The following is a 17,991-nucleotide window of genomic DNA, read 5'->3' as shown; positions in this document are numbered from 1 at the left end:
TATATTTCCTGTTATTAACTATTCAAAAGAGTCATGAGAGTTCAAACAAATCTCATCTGAGCAGACTTTCTCCTTGAGTCTATGCCACTTTGCAGAGTCAGGAATGGAAGTAAGACTGAAAAAAGAAAAAGGAAAAAAGAAGGAAGAAAAAAGAAAAAAAAAAGAAAAAAAAAAAGAAAAAGGAAAAAAGAAAAAGGAAAAAGAAAAAAAAATAAAAAAAAGAAAAAAGTAATGTCTGAAAAAGAAAAAGAGAAAATGTGATGCACTAGTGGTCTATGACTGATGAAAACATTTCTGGAATAAAAGTGCTAATGAAACAAATGGTCTGACCTTACATGATGAAAGATGTGAGAAGAAAAAATATTTTTAAGCCCTCTGACTAAATCCAGCCAATACTGTGTCCTGCTTTTCCTGTGCTTTTGGAGATGTGCTTCCTTGTGAAAAATTAGGGCCAGAAACAAATGAAAAAAATGATTCAAAATTTAGGAATCCTTTAACGTCAACTATGTATTTTTTTAACACAGAAGTCCACTATTTCTTCTGGAAGAAAACTTTTCTGTATTTAGTCCACCCAGTTCTAGAATAACAATGTCTTCGGAAGATTCAGCACTTAAACTTGGCACAGAAAGCAATTCATGTTTCACATTTACTGAATTCCTCCTCTGGTGTGGATCTGAAAAGAGAACAAACATATTTGTTGCTAATAGCTAAAAATATTTAAAGTTTTGTTTCAGTTAAGATTTTGAACATGAATTTAAGATGGAGTTATTTTTCTTCTTTCAGCATCTGCATCCTGAAGAACACCAGTGAGTGAGTAGTAGCTAGCTTAGAAATTTGCACTGTAGCACTTAATGGAGAGGTAAAGGAAAGATAACAGGCAAGCATGATTTGTTCTGCACTGATTTAGATGCCAGAGATATTTCCACTGATGCAGCAAAAAAGCTTGCTCTGGTTTCAGGCTGGTTGATAAACTATTTAGATTACAGTTCCAGTAGAGAACTCACCCCTAACTAAAGTCCTGTTGTGCTAAGCATTGTAATATATGGAGCTCCTGTTCCAAAAACTTCCTGCAACAGCATACAGAGATATTAAGTGAATCATTGCAAACCATGTATTGCAGCTTATGCAGGCTCTCATTCTCTAGAGTCACAGTTCAGTGTTGCATCCAGGCTACTCAGGCTTGTGCAAAAATGTGGGATTGTTGGATTGTTTTAGCTCCTTCAGTTTCAGGGATTTTTCTAAAGGCTGAACTTGTGCTTGTTGAAAGTTTAAAAGAAGGGTGTTCGGGTGAGCTGAACAATGAACTGGTTTGTCAGTGTACCAATGCAAGATTCATTTCCATCTGAGAATAAGTAACCCATACAGATCCAATTATGTAAGTCATTGTTATTAAAAAGCTACTGAATTTGGATGTACTAGTTAAAAATAATTTTGCTGTCACAATTTCCAGATATAAATAAATAAATAAATTCTGCAATAGGGAAGCTAATATAATAGGGAAGCACACTACATATCCCACACTAGAGAAGATAATTAACTGGTGTGATCAAAAAAATCATAGAATGGTCTGGGTGGGAAGGGACATCAAAGATCATCTAACTCCAACAAGCCCCCTGCCATGAGCATGGACACCTTCCACTAGAGCAGGTTGCTCAAAGCCACATCCAACCTGGCCTTGAACATTTCCAGGGAGTGGGCATCCACAGCTTTTCTGGACAAACTATTCCAGTGCCTAACCACCCTCAAAGTGAAGGATTTCTTCTTTATATCTAATGTAAATCTACCCTCTTTTAGTTTAAAGCCATTACTCCTTGACCTCTCACTACACCCCTTGACAAAGAGTCTCTCCTCAGCTTTTCTGTACGCCACCCCTTAGGTACTGGAAGGCCGCTATCAGATCTCCCCAGAGCTCTCTCTTATTCAGGCTTAACAACCCCAACTCCCTCAGACTGTCTTTGTAGGAGAGGTGCTCCAGCCCTCTGAACATCCTCGTGGCCCTCCTCTGGACTCATCCTAATAGGTCCATGTCTTTATATTGGGGACCCAGAGCTGAACGCAACAGTCCAGGTGCGGTCTCGCAAGAGTAGAGTAGAGAGGGACAATCACCTCCCTTGACCTACTAGCCATGCTTCTTTTGATGAAGCCCAGGACACAGTTGGCTTTCTGGCCTGCAAGTGCACACTGCCAGCATGTCGAGCTTCTTGTCAACTAGCACCCCACCAAAAATAAATAAATAAATAAATAAAAAATTGAGTTTATGGGTTTAGATCAAATGTTACGAATCAACATATAATTGAATTAAATTATTATTTCGGTGTATACCCATTCTGTCATTTTAATCCATTCCTCTGGTTCCCTGCCCACATTTCTCACTTGCCACTTCAGTCACTGCTCCCATTGGGAGTGAATCAGCTGGCTTGCACTGAGGAGTGCAGAGCTACACAGCTTGCCGTGGGCTGTTTGCTGCTCCAGGAAGTACATCTGCACACCTTCTGCTCCCACTAGTGCTAATCATGAATAGCGGAAATGCGAACCAGTCCCCGTTAACTGGCTTCAGAATCAGTGTTTTGCTTTGATGTAGCTAACTAATATGGTGTGAGTATCCATAAACATGCAGAGAGTTCACCAAATGACAGTGAAAATGTCTCTTTAGATATTGATTTCAGAATAATAAATCCCCTCAAGCACTAAGAAAAGGAAAAAAAAAAAAAGAGAGAAAAAAAAATAAATAAAAAAGAGAGAAAAAAAAAAAAAAAAAAAAAAAAAAAAAGACCTGTTTTCTAAAGGAGGATAATCTATGAGAAAGTTGTCTGTGTTAAGGAAAATATCATTAAAATAAGAATGTGGACATAACTAAGGAGCTGTTGGAGTGTGTGCTAATTCCTAAATCCATTTCCTTGGCTAATAGGAACAGGTATATGCTGAACATAGACCCTAGGAACTGTTCGCTCCAGGAAAGGGTTCCGCTGTTGAAGCCCTGAGCATAAGTCTTAGAGGCACTGCTATCTAGTTTACCTTCACTCCCAGGGTAGTCTTCAAGGCTTGTTTTCATTGCAAGGATATTTAAAAGGGATTTACAGGATTTCATACGTGATGTGACATAAAGAACATCAAATATAAGGTGGTAATATGCACATCAAGGGTTTATCTAAAACACACGTTGACTTTCAATATGAAGGCCAGATCCCAAAGAGGACTGGAGAGTCTACACTAAGAAGAGTACAAATATTCAAGAACAAACATGATATTGTTGGGAGGGGACAATCATTTGATTGTTTAAGTATCTGAAGATCCACAGGCATCTGTGCTTTCCTCCAGTAAAGTTATGTAGCAGTCAAAGTTCTGGTGCTGATAAAACACAGAGATGTTTAATTAAAATACATCAGCTTTGGTTGAGCTATAGTCAGCTCTGGACCCTAAAGCTTTTCATTTTCAAGTACCAACTATTAACATATCTGAAATGTGGTAGGGTAGCCCTTCAAGTATGAAAAGGCATAAAATGTGAAAGGTTTCAACTAACCATGGTGTTGAATGGTGTCAGAAGGAGAGAGTTTTTCTTGTGTGCTTTTTGCTCTCTGTGCGTGTCCTACAAGAATGGTTGTAGTCCTACAAGGTTCTGAAGAGCACATAATCCCTTGAAATGTCACTAATTTTGTGGAATCAATTTTTGTTGTTGTTTATTTGGCTTCCCTGTTAATTCTACAATTAATCTAACATGATTTGAAAGTGGGAAAAGAGTTTGCTTACACACTGTTCTGTCAACTGTTAACTGTTTAAGTGGTCTTTCTCTATTTGTCTCCTGCAACTGTCCTTCTAAACAGTCACATGACAGTTATTAAAGTTACAATGCAATACTGCACCATTGCACAGCAGACATAAACACAATGCAAGTTCAACATTCTTTACAGAGAAAATCAATAGATCTTCTAACAGAGCAAAACCTTCAGCAGTTTCTTATCCAACTCACAAACCCCTTTGGTTCAGCAAGTACAAGATGAATGACAGATAGCGCTAAGCTAATTTCAAGAAAGCAGGGCCAAAGCAAAATTCTCAGATGGCCTATTATTCCTGAAACCATTGAATTTTCACATTCATTTGTCATTATATATGTGGAAGTGTCATATTATATGCTTAGGACATTTATTCTACTGATCAAATAGTATATTTATATCACTTCAAAACCAAATGCATCAATAAAATAATCTTCTGCATTATTATGAAAACATAACCTTGAAAATACGTTAAAATATTGGTGTTAATACATTCTAAATTAATGTTTTATTAGGACAATGGATTATAAATTTACTTATTTCCCAGGCAAGCCATATTTCTTTTTTTTTTTTAAATTTCCTTTGTCTTTGCTTTATTACCCTTGTAGAAAAGGATACGCCCACTTCTAAGTCCACAATGAATCATTACACTGCCTCCTCATACTTATTATTGTTATCTATATAAGAAGAGTTTATTAAAAACTTTTTGAGACAGTTGCTTTCTGCTTACATAGGTAAAAGATCTAATGTTGGCAAAACATACAATGAAATGGTTGCAATAGAGGGCTTAAGTGAAGACAGTATTTCAGCCTCACTGACATTGTCTTTCAATAGTTAGAGAATCCCAAATAATGCATTTTTCTCATTAGGAACTGCAGCCAATTAATATCATCAACAGTGTCTTCTAATAAATTTATCTTCTTTTCCATTTACATATTTCTTCCACTCTACTACAACACAGCAGAAAACCTAGTTATTCTTAATACCAATACACAGGAAGGCTTCCATATCATTTCTGAATCTGAATCACAGGAAGTATTTTTTTAATCCATATAGTAGAGGTAAGAAGCTTGAAATGATGCTGATACATTGACTTCACTGAGGTACGTATAAATTGATGTATTTAGAATAGTCTTGTGTCAAAGGATGACTACTCACAACTAGATGTTACACATGAATCTAGCCAATGAGAGTCACAGAGATTGAATTCATCCAGAACTGCAACAACATGAAGACAGGATGCCAAGGAAAGTTCTCACTTTTCACTGCATGGTGGAGAACTACGGTTAATATAGAAAGAATTCGTGAAGTAAAACAGATGGAAGAAATATTCTGAGCATTAGGGAAGAAGCTAGAGCAGTAAATAGTAAAGGGAGGTGATTTGTTTTGCATGAGCAGTCAACATTCTGGACAGATTTTATAAATAGTCATTATTTTCTTTTCTATTCTATTCTATTCTATTCTATTCTATTCTATTCTATTCTATTCTATTCTATTCTATTCTATTCTATTCTATTCTATTCTATTCTATTCTATTCTAATTTTTTTTTTTCTAATAATAATAATAAGACAACAATATGATTATAGTCTCAGAGTGATTAGTTCTGAGAATTAGTGTTTATCAACTATCTGGTTAAATTAACACTTGAGCTATTTTAAAAAAATCCTAGTTTTGTCACTCTTCTACAAACAAGAAACCAAATTTTGATAAGTCCACATGGAAGACAGATGTGATTTGACCTATGAAGTTGCAGAAATAGTGAGCCATATAGAGGGCTTAGTCAATTTACTCCCTGCCTAGAGAAGGTGGGTTGCAAGAAGAAAGAATAGTCAGAGATTGATAATTCATTGAGTACCAGCCAAACTATTCAAGATTGCTGCTGCAATTTAGCAGTAATGTATGACTACAGTAACAGTAACTTTACCACAGTTATAATAAGGCTACCATGCACATTCCCAAGGGATAATCACCTCTTCTATTTCCCTTAAAGAGAGCAATATTTTAATTTTGTATATACAGGTAGGTAGATGTTGTACATTGGTAGCCTGTGAAAATGAAAATTGCAAGCATCTGTAATGGTGGTGTAGTAATGTATGACAGTTTGAAAATATTCTTATAAACTTTTGTGTAAGCCCCAGATTAGGAATTCTGAATATCTGCGGTTCTTAAGTATCTTCATGGATGACTCTTCAGATTTCTAATAGCATATTTTTAAACTATTATGTAGTATCATAGAATTATAAAATGGTTTGGCTTGGAAAGTACCTTAAAGATCGTCCAATTCCAACCCTTCTGCCACAAGCAGGGATGCTTTCCACTAGATCAGTTCGTACAAAACTCCATCCAGCCTGGCCTTGAATACTTTCAAGTATGGGACACCCACAGCTTCTCTGGGGAAGCTGTTCCAGGGCCTCAACACCCTGAGTAAAGAATCTTTTCTTTATATCTAATCTAAATCTACCCTCTTCTAGCTTAAAACTGTTACCCCTTCTCCCATCACTACACTCCATGAAAAAGAGACCCTCCTCATGTTTCCTGTAGGCCCCCCTTTAAGTACTGGAAGGCTGCTATACGGTTTCCCTGGAGTCTTCTCTCCTCTAAGCTGAACAACTCCAACTTTCTCATGCTGTATTCTTAGGAGAGGTACTCAAGCCCTCTGATCATCTTTGTGGCCCACCTCTGGACCCATCTAACATGTCTATGTCTTTCTTATGCTGGATGCCCCAGAACCGTATGCACTACTCTAGATGGGGTTTCACAAGAGCAGAGTAGACAGGAATAATCACCTCCTTCAAACCTGCTAGCTACATTTCTTTTTGATGCAGCCCAGAATACTGTTGACTTTCTGGACTGCAAACACACTTTTAACACCATTTCCCACAGCAAACTCCTGGAGAAACTGACTGCTCGGGGCTTGCATGGGTGTATGTATCACTGGGTTAAAAACTGGCTGAGTGACCGGGCCCAAAGGGTCATGGTGAATGGAGTTAAATTCAGTTGGAGGATGGTCACAGGTGGTGTTCCCCAGGGCCCGGTACTGGGGCCAGTCCTGTTCAGTATCTTTATCAGTGATCTGGACAAAGGGATTGAGTGCACCCTCAGTAAGTTTGCAGACGACACCAAGTTAGCAAGCATTGTTTGGTTGAGGGTAGGAAGGCTCTGCAGAGGGATCTGGATAGGCTGGACTAATGGGCCAAGGCCAACTGTATGAAGTTCAACGAGGCTAAGTGCCAGGTCCTGCACTTTGGGCACTACAACCCCATGCAACGCTATAGGGTGTGGGGAAGAATAGTTGGAAATATGCCTGACAGAAAGGGCCCTGGGGATATTGATCAATAATTGTCTGAATATGAGCAAGCAGGGTGCTCAGGTGGCCAAGAAGGCCAACAGCATCCTAGCTTGTATCAGAAATAGTATGGTCAGAAGGACTAAGGAAATGACTGTCCCCCTGTACTCAGCTCTGGTGAGACCGCACCTTGAGTACTGTGTTCAGTTTTGGGCCCCTCACTACAAGAAAGACATCAAGGTGCTGGAGTGTGTCCAAAGAAGGACAGAAGCTGATGAAGGGTCTAGAGAACAAGTCTTATGAGGAGTGGCTGAGGGAGCTGGGGTTGTTTAGCCTGGAGAAAAGGAGGCATAGGGGAGACCTTATTGTACTTTAGGACTACTTTAACAGGGGTTGTTGCGAGGTGGAGATTGGTCTCTTTCGCTGAAGCACCAAGTGATATGACAAGAGGCAATGGCCTTAAGTTGCACCAGGGAAGGTTTAGGTTGGACATTAGGAAAAAATTCTGCACTGAAAGGGTTGTGAAGTATTGGAACAGGCTGCCCAGGGAATTAGTTGAGTCACCATCCCTGGAGGTCTTCAAAAGTGTGTAGACGTAGTGCTTAGTGACACTGTTTTAATGGTGGACTTGTCAGTGTTAGGTTAAATGTTGGACTAGATGATCTTGGTCGTCTTTTCCAACCTAAATAATTCTGTGATTATCTGATTGACTATTTTCTGAGCATCAAATTCTTCCAAATTTAATTTGAAATGACTTATTTGTGACAACTTCAAAATGCCCCTCAGACACTATCTGGATATGATGGCATCACTAATGAGGAAGGAGAGAAGTAATAGATTGAATTGTGATTGCTGCTAGGGCCTGATTTAGAAAAATCTTTAAAGAAGCACTTCATTTGTACAGAGGAAGTTTCTTGTATGTGATGTGCCTGAGGTGATCGCATTTACTTACCTTTAAGAATGTGAGTAACCCTATGAACAGGGCTTTGGGGCCTTTCTCCATATTTTTACAGTCTTGCTGATTCATGGACTTTAGGTTTTCACCTATTTACACCAAAATAATTGAGAATTTATCCACTTATTCAGATCAGCCTGTGAACAGACTTTTAACTAGCACTGGTAAGGAGCACCTGACTGAGAAGAGGCTCTGTCTGGCCTGCCTTTCAAAGACTTATATTACCTTCTGTTGTGCTGTTTGCACTGATTCCTGCACCATACCAATTGTTAAGTACTACAGCAGCAATACCAAAGGAAAATGAGTCTTGGTTCTGCACAGGCTGGGTAATTTGGCTGATCTAGCAGGCCTGGGAAGTTTTCAGGCACAAGGTCTAGAGCATCTAGAGAATTTAGAGAAGCATGCTGGAATTTGTATCTGGATAGGATGGGAAACTGCCACTGAGTTCCCTCACTCTACTGCAACACTGCTAAATAGTCTCATCAGGTCCTCCTGATGGGACCACTAATGCTTTAGCAGGTACCAGCCACAAAACCCAAATCCTGGCTCCCATGTACCACCAGAGAGATCATGATCTCTACCTAAAGGTTCCTTTGTATCCACTGTAATGGACTGGCAAAGAACCAGTACTAATTTAGCAGGGTGAGGGCTTGAAAAAGAGCCTTCATCAGATTTTCCAAAATACAAATATATATATAAATCATGTTATCATGTTTAAAAGTCTATTAGAAGGTAGCAATGATGAATAGTTCAACCTAGCACCTTTCACAGTGACTAATACACAGCTTCCCTGGTGTTCACTAGGATGACTGGTGATAATGATAATGATGAATATCCATGCAAAGTATCTGAGGTTTCTGGAAAATGGTTCCCTTTGACTCATTAAACACACTGACTTCACCAGCAAGATAATGTGTCAAAAGCTATTTCTGAAGAATGCAAGCTATTATTTCATTTAAACAACACAGGATAATTTTAAATTACTGAATGTGCCTCGGGATTGCAAATGTAAAGCAAAAGTAAATTTTTCCTCTTTTAAGACTTGTCTTTACATTAGCCAAGAAAACATTAAGATTACTCTCACTGCAGTCATATCTCAGTTTTGTACTCATACAATTTTGTGATGGTAATAAATTCTTTGAAAAATTTGTATCCCCAGTATGAAGAATGGCAGCTGATGTGCTCACTGCGTATGGAGAATCATGGTACTTCACTTGTAACTTTTAACCTGGAAATGTAAGAAATAAAATAACTCATTCACTGTGTAATCCTGACATAAACTAAAATAGACACAAAATAATAATACATAATAAAATCCAATGCATGGTTACATGAAACAGCAAGCAGATGTGACTGGCTCTAAACTGAGTTAATGCGTAGGCTGCTTCCTTCACTGAATGGAATCAAATGGCAGATAGTTAACTTCAGGCATGATGTGTCTCAAATATATTCAAGCTTGAAATATAATGAAACAAGCAACTGGCATTTACCCAAGAAGTACTCGTATTAAATGGATACACAGAAGTAAGTAGTAGTATAAAGCAAGCACGAAAGCTAACAATGCCTAGGTGATTCTCTTTTCTCCTAGAGAACTGTACGAAGTTTGGACAACAAAATAATATGCAGAATAAAAGCACAGAAGTAATATAGCCAATCTCAAATATCGAGGAGGGGAGGGGGAGATGAATGAAAAAAAAAAAAAAAAAACACACAAGCAAACAAACAAACAAAAGCTATATCAATAATTGTGAAAAAAATAATCTTTTCCTGGAACTGACTGTATTTAGATTTTTTTTTTCTTCTGGAATTTATTGTATTTAGCTATTTAGCTACTAGTACCGTCAACCCAAACTTGCTGCTTCTGTCTTGGAATAGCTTCTTTAATATTTAGGATGTGCTGCTGTCATTTTTTCCCTCTGCTTTTATGGCTGCATCTGTTATGACTGGCTGCTTGTTGCTAATGTTAGTGTGTCTTCAGGGGAGAGGAATCATCCTCCCTCTTCAGTTCCAGTCTGAGGCTGATGAGCATGAAGAGAGATGGCACTTTGAGGGACTATGCAGCACAGAAATTTGTCCAGCAAGGAAAGAGAAGCAGGGCTGCTCAGTAATCAGCTCTGTGATTTTTTTAATTTTATTTTTTTCTGCCAGTCTGCTAGGAAAAAATTACTGGTGCTTACATTTCCTCATAAATGGGAAAATGAGAACTATCACACCTCATATCATTTCAAACAGAAAAATAATATTCTTGAAATCAAAGTATTGCATTTTTAGTGCATAATAAATTAAGCATATCTTAATTTGCACGATTGCAGTAGGAAGGAAAATGTATCCAAACTCGTGCTGCCTTTCACAGCCCATTGTACGGGCATTAATAAAAACAGGTTTATCAAATAATCTGACAAGACCTAGAGATACCAACAAAATGTAATCTACCTTTACAGTTACATGGCTGTGTCTGCACATTCATTCTTGTTCCCTATATCCTTGAAAAGACTGCCTCTGGGTTGCAGCCTGCCAGCTAAAGTACAAAGGGTTTGAGAAGCACAACTCTTAACAAGGGAAATAAGAATTCATTGCAAGCATTCCTAATACCAAATAGAAGGTCTCTCTCTGCACATATGCCCTCATCTGCCACCCTGCTTGCAAGCCATACAAAAATACATTTACTGGGTGGCTGAAAGTAACTTAGTATTCCTGGATAACAGCTTTATCCTGTTACACTGAGGCTGCTTTAATGACACAAATAATACAGACCTCATGGCTATGTACTACACTGACAGAATTGCTCCCCCCCACACACTACATTATGGCTCAAACTTAACATGATACATGATGCCAAAGATACAAAAATAATTTTGTTTCTTAAAGTGGACAGGAGATGTGATTTAAACTCCCTGGACTGGAGTTATACAATCAATCACCAAAAATAAAATACATTATTTAAGCCTTATTCAGAAGCATACAAGTTGAAAATCTAATTTTAAACAATTAAAAAGTTTATAGACTCTTATAAACATCAACGTTACTTCTCCATACACATTCTGCACACTGATTTCTTTTGTTTCATATGTAAGAATTTCTGTCATGCTTTGTGACTATGCTTGGCAGTTTCTATTTGCAGGCACCACACACTTGGTGTTTTTTCTTTTTCTTCCTTTCTCCTTCCTTTCTCCTTCCTTCCTTCCTTCCTTCCTTCCTTCCTTCCTTCCTTCCTTCCTTCCTTCCTTCCTTCCTTCCTTCCGTCCGTCCGTCCGTCTTTCTTTCTTAAACTAAAAGAGGGTAGAATTAGATTAGATATAGGGAAGAATTTCTTCACTGTGAGGGTGGTGAGGCACTGGAACAGGTTGCCCAGAGAAGTTGTGGATGTCCCATGGTTGTCAAGGCCAGGTTAGATGTGGCTTTGAGCAATCCAGTGTAGTGCAAGGTGTCCCTAGCCACTGACAGGGGAGTTGGAACTAGATGATCTTTAAGGCCCCTTCCAAGCCAAACCATTCTATGATTCTATGATTCTACACGCAGAGGAAGTCTCAAGGACCACATCTCAGCATCTCAGGAAACAACACTGAGATCAAAGCAAATATATAACCTTTATGTTTGACTGGACCTAACTGAGAAGTTCAGCTAAAAATATCTCCTTTCTGGACCTGGCATCCTCAACCAGAGGAAAATAACACTCAAAAATACAAAATTTCCGATAAACCTTCCATTGGCCTTAAGTGCATTACAATGTTTTCCCACTTTTATGGAAGAGAAAGTTTTTTTAAGATAACTTTTTTTAAGCATTTCTACTTGAAGAAAATAGGCTGTTTTCCTAAATTCAGGAGAAGAAAAAGAACAGAACAGCTATGAACTACTGGACATATCTTGCTGGTCAAGGGCATTTTCAGAGAAACTGGCAAACCCATCTATTTTTATCTCATTTTATGCCCTCAAGGGTTAGGAAAATGAGTCAAGGCTTTTAGAATACTGTATTACACTTAAATGGCTTTTGCTTGAAAATGTAAATCTTCCCTGGAAACACAGACAGAATGTAAAACTTACCAGTTGAATGAGGAGCATGAAGAAAAAAAATTATAAATGATGTTGCAAAGATTGGAGATAAAATACGCAGCCTAAGAGGAGATAAATATATAAGGATTACTGTAACATATATTTACTCCTGTGTAATCTGGAAATGACTGGAATAATGACAGTATTACTTATAGAGTTGTTCATGTATTTAAACATTTTGTTGCTGTTATTTTAAAGGATTACAGGGAAATGTAAATAAATGCTTATTCGTGCTATCCTACTAAACTGAACAACAACAACAACAACATAGTCTTTAACTACTATTTTCTTTTGTTTACAGGTAGTAACCAGACTTCATCTTTAGAACTCTTCCTATTTCTAAAGTTACAGTTGTCCTTGCTCCCATTGTGAAAACATGAAGATGTTAATCCTGAAACCACCCCTAGCTGTATCTCTGGACAGATCCAGAGATTAGATCACATCTTAGATATTCCTCTTGTGTTACCTGGAGACTTGCTCTTTTATCACAGCTAGAATCACTGATTTGTCCTAAAATAAGCCAAATTCTACTGAATTCAATATGGTTTCTTTCAGTGATTTCATAGGTTGTGAGATGTTTATGATGCCATTTTCACTAATCTCGGATATTAGAGATAAGAGAAGGGTATTTTTTATCTACTCAGAGAATTTGTACAGCACAAGAGAAGTTCAAAACTGGCCTTGGGAGGTTCTCTCTCTCTCTCTCTCTCTCTCTCATCCTGAAGCAAATTTTGGGGCTCGCAAAGTTCAAGTGAATTTTGTATCTGCTAAGATATATTCTATAATCTTTATTAAAGATTCATGACAAGCAAGAATCACTGTTTCTCTATGCTTATAAAAAATAATTGTCCCTAGAAATTGCCATGTAATTATTCTTTTTTTTTTTCTTTTCATTTAAGATTGATTTAAATAGTTTTGAATTTGACATCAGCTTTGAAGCTTTTCATAGGAAAAAAAGATGCATGGGTCAGGACTGTGTCAAAGTGACATTTAAATGTCAGCCCAGCACTTATTTTATTGAGATATGAAGTAATGTCTGCCTGTTCACTGAAAAAGTATATAAGTCTATTTCAAGTGATCAAAGATAGTTCTCCAGTAATGATGTCTTTGAGTGGCTCCAGAAAGAAAGTAGAAACTGAGATAGATTTGATGGGGATAAATAATGGGGAATAAAATTATGAATTGTCTACTAGTCTGACGTGAAGTCAACATGACCACATTACATCTCTATTTGTACACAGGATGAATTAAAGCAAAGAAAAAACAAATAAATAACTTATTTTTGTGAAGCATTGGAGCTCAAAAACAATAAAATAGATTAAATGACACAAATTTGGAGTCGGATAAAACTTATTTAGCATAGCTGAGCCAACATCACTTTCACCAATTTGTAAGAAAAAAATAGAAGCAGGAGGGACAGTTACTACTGTGCCAAGGATTTGCAGTTAGAAATGACAGAGGATGTGGAATGGGAAACATTGCTATCAAAATGGAAGGATAGAAAACTGATTCTAAAGACTATAAAGTGAAAAGTCTTGTACGGAAAATACTATGGAACTGCAATACGATTGTATAATCCCCCAAATGAGGTACTGAATTACTTACAAAGACAGCTTCCCTCATACACATCAGTTTGTAGTGGAAACACTCCTCTTGGTTCTGGCCTTTCCAGCAGGGATGATGAAATGGACTACAGCTGCTCCAGGCATTGCTCTGGCCACGGGACTGGTAAAGGTGGTGGTGAATGACAGAAAGGCCCCTATTCCCAGGCAACAGCTTTCTTCACCTGTGCTATCTGCCATCCCTAGCTCCTTCCATCACATTTTTAAAAGCAGGTTTCATACCCAGAGAAGAGCCTACTTCCCTGGAAGAGATGAAGTTTCTCCTCTGCTTTTCTAATAACCTCATGTGTATGTGTCCAGGGTGAGTTCAATTTCCATGGCCAATATATACTTGCCTGCTGTGAGACCAAATTGAACTAGGAGCATCCAAGTGAAAAGTTTATAGTCCATTCCAAATCTCATGGCATTTTCCCCCCACTTTGTAGGGGTTAGGGAAGAGAGAGAACGGAAAATTTCCATACATTCCTCTCTACAAATTGTTATATTTCACCCCAGAAGTTCATACTTCAATGTTGTTGATTATTTTAAGGAAAATTATCAGTGTAATTTTTTTATTTTTATTTTTTTATGATATACTTAAGAGCTCAGAAATAGTGAGCTTGCTATGCTGTACAACACATTTAAATTATGGGACAATCTACATTCTTGACAGGTTGTTATTTGACAATATATGGGTATGTTAACTGACAGGAGGGCAATGTCCTTGTAGCCTAGTATACTTTATGCTGGATCTGGCAAATTGAGCAAGCAGACATTAAATACTGAAGACATTCAGAATACCCAAAGTGCATTTTTCATCCAGTATTATTTTTCACAAATATGCTTAGCCGACAGCTTGTTTAATATACACTGAATAATATGGGTCATGATATTTGCCAGCAAGTGAGAGAGTTCCACCAGCAAACATTTTATTAGGTGCATTATTGCTTAGCATTCACACCATCATAATATTTGCATTTCCTTTTTATCTGGTGAATTATCAGGAACTACACTGTAGCATTTAGCATAGCTCTGCATTAGGCACTGTGCAAAAATGAGAAGCACCAGGAGGTGGAATACATCCCAAATGGCAAACAGTACAAGGGAGAACATAAAGCAATGTTTCTCTTCAAGAGGTGCAGGCTCTCCGTTACATTTTTGGTGAATCAGAAGGTTGGTATGGGCAGAGAGCCAACTAGCTACCCTACTAAACCCAGATTCCTCTAACTAGGAGAGTCTCACTAACTTTGAATTCAGGAGGCAACGTGCTAAGGTTTAAATCTCAGGTTAATAGTCAATCTCAGGTTTACCTGGACTTCTGTATCTTACATGGGTCACAGGGCTAAATCACAACTGTTCTTATGCAGGCTACATGAGACAGGGACTCCTTATGCTGTCCCTTCTCCTGCCTACTGTATGGCTATAACAAAAATGTGACTTTATACCAAGGATAATTTAAGAAACATGCACACACAAAACCAACCAATCAACCAACCAACCAACCAAACATGACACTTAGGCAAGCATCTCAACATCAGGATTCTGGAGTTCTGGTTTATCACAATGACATACATATCACCACGTATCACCATATCCTCCAGTGCCACTCATGGGAGGCCCAAGTCTTTCCAGAAAAGTAGCCGAGGTCAGCAGGAGAACACCTGTAGAGCAGCACGAATAAATGACAGCCAGCAAGTCATGTTCATTAGGGGCCCAACTTAAATGTCTCTGCACAAATCCATGTAGCTTGGGAAATAAGAAAGGGGAACTGGAATTTTAGACCAGTATCAGGACTTTGATATCACAGGCGTTAGTGACATGTGGTGGAATGGCCGTGGGTGTGACCGGATTGCTGAGATGGACGGCTACAGGCTATTCAGGAGAGAGATGCAGGGAAGGAGAGGAGGGGAGGTAGCCCTCTACATTAGGAAAGGTCTTGATGGCATGGAGCTTAGTTATCGTGATGAAAGGGTTGAGTGTCTTTCGGTAAGGCCAACAAGGGAGGTATTGTGATAGGACTATGTTACAGACCACCCAACCAGGATGAAGAAGCAGATGAAATATTCTGCAAGCAAAAGTGTCATGATCACTAGTGCTTGTTCTCATGGGAGACTTCAATTTCCCAGACATCTGCAAGAAATGGTACAGCGGAGAAGAAAAAGACTAGGAAGTTCCTGGAATGTGTGGAGGATAACTTGCTGACACAGGTGGTGAGGGAACTGACAAAGTAAGATGCCTCACTTGGGCTGTTGTTTGTTAACAGGATTTTCAGGGGCAAGATTTTGGCCTGCTTAGGGACCCAGGTTACTGATCCTTTGGGGGGCAGTTCTAGACAAAAAAAGGAGTCCAGGAAGGCTGTACATTCTTCGAGAAGGAAATCCTGAAGGCACAGGAGCAGGCCATCTCTATATGCTGAAAGACAAGCTGACAAGGAAGACCAGCTTAACAAGAGTTTCTTCAAGTACTCAGGAAGAGAGTTTATGACCTGTGGAAGAAGGGGCAGGCAACTCAGGAGGACAATAAATGTTGTGAAGTTATGCAGTGAGAAAACTAGAAGGGCCAAAGCCCAGCTAGAACTTAATTTGACTACTAGAGTAAAAGACAATAAAAATATTTTTATAAATACATAATCAACAGCAGGACTAAGGAGAATCTCCATTCCTTATTGGATGTGAGGGAAAACATAGTGATGGAACATAAGGGTAACACTGAAGTAGTTAATGTGTCTTTTGGCCTAAATCTTTATCAGTAAAGCCAATTGTTCCCAAGGCAGACAGCCCCATGTGTTAGATTAAAGTGACAGTGAATGAGATAAAGCTTCTATAATCCTATGGGAAAGTGTAGGTGACATGTGAATGACAAGGATCTGAAATAACATGATATACATTTAGAGGACAAACAGAATCCAAAGATTGTGACAAACCACTGGTGATTAAAATGTCTTTTTTGCTTTATTTGGTGGACCTGTTGGTGTTTAGGGAGAGTAAAGCTGCCTGAATATTCCCCTTCTGCTTGAGAAGCTGGTGTGACAGAAATCAACTTTAGGCAATTTTGACACACGGCTTAGCTCTTCTCTATTTTATTTTATATTTTATTTTTTTTTTATTTTTTTTTCTGTGCATATACATGCATGCCCTCTAGCTCATACACAGATTCCTCCAACCTTGTCAGTGTTCGTTTTACAACCTGCTCGCTTTACCCACCTATACACGTTTTCATACAAATGCCATGGATTCTTCTTCCTAAAGATAATCACTGCTGAACATTGCATTTTGCCTTGCCTGCCCAGGTCACATAGCTCATCTTGCATCTCTAATATAAATTCACCTGTGAAATTATATTTTAACTTTTGCAATAGATGTGCAGTCAGTGTTATGAACACACCCTGGATTTTTCTCATTTTTATTTAGTTATTATGTAAAGCAAAATATCAGCTTTCTGGTAATATATATTTATATATATATATATATATATAAAGAATAATGAAAAGAATGAAGCTTTGAAAGTTTTGTTCAGAAATTGATTCTTATGCTGTATTTCCAACATTACATTTGCATCTCTTTAAGGCTGATATTAGTTACATGGCACAGGAATATTTTTTTTTTCTTTTTTATCTGGGGGAAAATAAAATCTTTTTTATTGGAACTGAGGAATTTTCATGATGGCATTTGAAGCTATACAGGAATTTTCAGGATCTTCATCTAAGTGCTGTATTAACATTACATAAATATCTGCTTTTTAGAATTATTTTTCTTATGGCAAATCATTTATTTTATCATTAAGAATGATAACCTGGTACAGGATGGTGTCAGCCTACTGATGAGTATGAGAAGTGGTCAGATATGAAAATATAATAACACGGACAAAAAAGAGGAAATAAAGCCTATAAAAATATTTAAATAAAAAATACACCTTTAAACAGTGAGATTAATTGCTATTATTATATATTATTAAAGAAAGTGGTAGGCTCTCTTTCTCTGGGTTTCATCAAAATTGTTGTTTTCCTGGAACATCTGCTGCTGCAAAGCATGTGTTCCTGGGCCTCGATGGGATATGCTGGACAAAATCTTGCATTAAGTTGGAGTTCAGGTCAGATCCCCGGTTCCCACTAGCAAGGTATGCCTCCCTTAACAAGATCTTACATTGTTGTGGCTGGTGGAGACCTTTTCCAGTGCTTTTGGGCACAACATCATGCTGCAGGAGGACAGGAGATGGGAAAGTTGCATGCCCATGGGTGCTGTCTCTGTGATCTGTCTCCACCTTAAAGTAAAAGTACAAAAGAGCATCAGCCACGCTGTAAGACCCAGAATTAGAGCTTCAGAGAGGCA

General features: G+C 38.1%; 1 long non-coding RNA gene across 3 annotated transcripts in view; it reads right to left on the bottom strand.

Moving 5' to 3' along the window:
* Positions 1–242: 242 nt before the first annotated feature.
* Positions 243–17,991, bottom strand: part of LOC106044717 (uncharacterized) — a 492,161-nt gene continuing 474,412 nt past the window's right edge. For 2 of the 3 annotated variants that reach the window (XR_010830074.1, XR_010830073.1), the window contains exon 7: positions 16,136–17,923. This is a non-coding gene — a long non-coding RNA (uncharacterized lncRNA). Of the gene's footprint in view, positions 674–16,135; positions 17,924–17,991 lie in introns of those variants that run through there. The other variant, XR_010830075.1, reaches the window with a different exon arrangement.

Source organism: Anser cygnoides, chromosome 3 (genome assembly GCF_040182565.1).
Source record: "Anser cygnoides isolate HZ-2024a breed goose chromosome 3, Taihu_goose_T2T_genome, whole genome shotgun sequence".
In the NCBI taxonomy this organism is placed as follows: Eukaryota; Metazoa; Chordata; class Aves; order Anseriformes; family Anatidae; genus Anser; species Anser cygnoides.
This window is presented reverse-complemented; position numbering and strand designations above follow the sequence as displayed.